Below are 4266 nucleotides of genomic sequence, written 5' to 3'. Positions count from 1 at the left end.
GTGCGTGGGAACATGGAACAACTACCAAGGAGTTGCATGCTTGCCACGTGTCCTTCAAATGCGAATCGCCAGGGGCACCTGCGTAATTCACCGTGCTGTCCCTTTCCTTATAAATACCATCTCATCACGGTCAAAAATTCTTCTTCCACCTCGCCACCTCCCGAAAACCCTAGCGCCACCGCTAGCTCTCGATGACGCTGGCGACGAAGCGCTTAGCTGCCGCGACTTCTCCAACGCTGTCCTCATGCCGGCCGCGGACCTCATCTTCTCCGCCGCTGCCGTAGGTGTCTCTCGTTCGCCAAGTTAGGGCACGGAGATTGAACTGCTCGCCTCAACTTCCCCTTCCGTCTAGCAGTTCTTCTTGTGGTAATTAAAACTCACTTTTTACCGTCTTTTGATCTGATAGATTCATCCCTTCCTTACCAAAAGTAGTTTCTACATCTCCAAAGTTGAATCTGTCTTTTTCTGCATCTCATACTGTGCCTAGTCTGTTCACTTATGCTTCACTACAAGTTAGATTCCTCACTTGTACTTATTCTTGGATTCATACAAATCTGGAATCAACTCTCATCAAATAAGTGAATGTCTTCGCGATATGAGGTCAATGTCTTCAAACTGATTTATCTTCAAAATCCTTGAGAATGCATATGACCTCTTCCCCTTCCCTCGCATCTCTAATGCTGTCACAGGTACATGTCCGTGGGAGAATCCCTTGGTTCTCATAGTCTGCATTCATTTGCAGAGTTCTTACAGAATCGTATAAATTCTCCTGAAGCAAGTTCTTGTCTGACTAGCCGCAAGAAGCCTTTGCAAGTTCTGAAGCCTTTCAGGTTAAGCTTCATGGCTACTGAGAAACCAGCAAGAAAGGGTGGCAGAAAGCGTCGTGGGAACACTTCCAAGGATTTGCCTCCGATTTGCATGAGTTGTACAAAATAGACCCAGAGGAAACCTATACTGGACGCAAGAATCGAATCCAATGGATTCGAAGATACTGGGCTGAGGAATGGTTCAAGTATCATTTTGTCACTGAAGAGTATGCAGAGAAAAATGCCATCAAGCGACCCTGGGGAGATATACTGTACAAAAATATTCAACCCAAAACCCAAACTGAAGCCATTGAGAAAGGCTTCTATCCATGCATGGTTCGCGGACCAGAGCCAGAGAATGCTGACCCCTCTTCTTTGCTATGGTGTCGCGAAGACAATCTCTTCAAGCGCAACTATCAGTTCGCAAAAGCCTATGCTGTGAAGAATAAGAAGGCATTCAGACTTGACTTCAACCCTGGTCCTTCTTCTCCATGGGAAGATGGAACCCGTGAAACCAATGAAAACAGGATCGGTCCCTTCTACAACTTCGAAGGTCTCCTCACGCACATTGCCGTTCAAGGTGCAAATGTGGATCATTTTGATGATGATGCTGACACTGATGATGCACCTGCTCCTCCTCCTAAGCCGCTGAAGCAGAAGAAAGCCAAGGCTTCTAAACCAACTGCTGCACCAAAAGCTTCTCGAGTGAAGCCATTGGCAACTGCCCCTCCTGCTCCAAGTAACACCTCTGAAGATCACTCTCGTGTCTCCAAACGGAATGAGAAGCCTCAAAAGAGAATTGCTCAGAGGTCCAGTCAAGCATTGACACCAGCTACCGTTCTAAGGAACGAATCTGAAGCTATTGATCTGTCGTCAGATGACGAGTTTGGTGAGGATGCCCTTGAACAGCTGATAAAGAGCAAGAAAGAGGCGGAGATCTTCAATGATCTGCCCCTCTTTGATGTAACTATCCTAGAAAACTTCATTGATGAACGGTTTGACAACCCAGATCTCAGCTTTGATGATCTTCAACTTCCGATTGGCATCAGCGTCGCCTTCCAAGGCGCCATTGCTCCTGAGCTGGCTCTGGCTCAGAAGATTGTCGAACTCAAAAACAAAATTGATTTTGAGAAAGAGCAGTTCAAGAAGCATGTGGCCAAGCTTAGTGTGGCTGATGTTCAGAAATTCAAACTGATGTTGAATGACCTCAAGGAGGCGTTTCGCAAGAAGCGTGAAGAAGCCAAAGGCTCAAGAGAATGTATGAAGAATCTTGCTGCCAAGTGTGTTCAAGCTTACAATGAAGCTGAAAAGCGCAAGGCTCTTGGGCGTCCAGCCATTGACCCCAAGATGGCTGCCAAGAAGAAATCTGTTGTGGCCCCAACTGAAGCTCCCAGAGAGCCCCTTGTTCTCGAGCCCATTGCTATTGCTCCCGTGCATCTGAAAATCAAGAGCATTAGTTGATTGTTCATGAGCCTGCTTCCACAGAGGCTCTTGAAGCTCAAGAAGTTCTAGTCGTTGACCCCATCGTGACTGAAGACATTGGTCCCCAAGACAATGTTGTTTATGATGAAGTCCTTCCTCAAATCCAGCGCCCCACGGTATCATCGACTGTTCTCACGAACAGCGAACCCATTAGCATTGGTCGTCCTTTGACGCCAATCTCACAGGATGCCTCATAGGCTGATCGCCCCCAACCAGCAACCCCAGTTCAAGACTCACCAAGTACACCCTGTCCTTCACCAACGCAAGGTCCCAGTCCAATTGTCAATGACGACAATTACATGGAGACCACACCATCACCGAAAGCATCGCCCGTGTTTCAACGGCTTTGCAAAGGCCAGAGGCCATCGGTCTCCATGACAACCATCATAGAAGAGGATTCCCACCAGTCCAACTCAGTGGCATGTCAAGTGTTCCCTGAAGACAATCCTTCTGTGATGGTTCGTGTGTCCGAAGATAATGCTTCTGAAGAGATTCCGGCTGCAGCAGCCGATGAAAGACAAGAAGAACATGTTGCCACACCCCCCACCAATCAAGAAGAAGATATTCTCGAGGAGAATGTGTCCATGCCCGACCCTCCAGCTACTCAAGTGGAGGTTGAGAATACTAAGGCGGCCACCAACAACGCCACCGAAGCCAATGACCTTGTCATGACTGGAGCTAATGTGGCGCCTCAAGTCAACACTGTGAATGAAGCCAATGCTGCACCTGCAACCAATGTGCAGCCTGACGCCTCTGCTAATGCCTCTGCTCCTGTACCGCCACCAAGGCCACACACTATTGAGCATGCATTCTATCAAGGCGAACTTGTTCACGTCAGATGACCCATTCTGATTCCTTCGCCTGCTCCTAGTCCCCAGTTTGATTATCATGTGGAGCACAGGCCTCAGGTTCAGAAGCCAAATCCCAGGTTGCCGAGGTTTCCAGGTACTACATCTGCACTAGGCTCATTCAATGTAAATGGCTTCATTGCACACAACACCTTCTTTGACAGTGCCAAGAACCCATACTCCAAGCCAAGAATATCATCTGATAGGTTCTGGAGTTATCAGCAACACAACTATTACTCTTGCATTCTGTACAACCAAGAGCACATATTTCCTCATATGCGTCTGGATTCCGAAGCTATTGCTGGGCTGCCATGCCTAGAAGAAGCACTTGACTATTTTCAAGATGCAGGACTGCTGCAGTTTGTCACTGATAAGGAGCATTGGAATGAAGAGCTTGTGCTCCAGTTTTATGCCACTCTCCACATTCGCGGCTACAACAGGGATCCGAAGACATGGGTCCTTGAGTGGATGACGGGCAATGTCCATCATGAAGCCAAAGCCTTTGACCTCATTGAGCTTACTGGCCTGTCCACTCCAGGTGAACTCTATGAACCTGGTTGTCAGCTTCACCGTAATGCATTGGAAAGTATCTTTCAGAAGCCAGAGCCCAACATGAGCCAAATGCTGAGCATGATGAAGCCACTGCCACATGACGCTGAATATCCAAAGGAATTCTTTGTTGAAGACCTAGAGTATCTGCCCCGAACCATCTATCATATCATAAGGCGAACTCTATGGCCCATCAAAGGGCATTCCTCCTCAGCAAGGCTTGAAGGTGCAATGAATACATTGGTCTTTTACATTCTCAATGGCAAAAGCTTCAATGCTTAGGATTTCTTCATTCGTCAGTTTGCTGCATCTGGCTCTGACATCTTTGGCTTGAAATTTTATGCTCCGTGGATTATGCGTCTGATCAAATCTCAATCCGCAATTAACTATCAGCCCTCTGCACGCAATCATCTTATATTCCTGCTAGAGGTTGATATGTCAGTCGAAGCCATCTATCAAGAGCCTGCCAAGGAGGCGATATATATTCACAATATCGATCGTCAGAGTTTCTCTCAGGATGTTGAAGGTGTTCAGGCTACTTCTCGTGTCTATCCTTTGGCCGGCAACACTCGCCGTGCACG

This window comes from Triticum aestivum, chromosome 4B (genome assembly GCF_018294505.1).
Source record: "Triticum aestivum cultivar Chinese Spring chromosome 4B, IWGSC CS RefSeq v2.1, whole genome shotgun sequence".
In the NCBI taxonomy this organism is placed as follows: domain Eukaryota; kingdom Viridiplantae; phylum Streptophyta; class Magnoliopsida; order Poales; family Poaceae; genus Triticum; species Triticum aestivum.
This window is presented reverse-complemented; position numbering follows the sequence as displayed.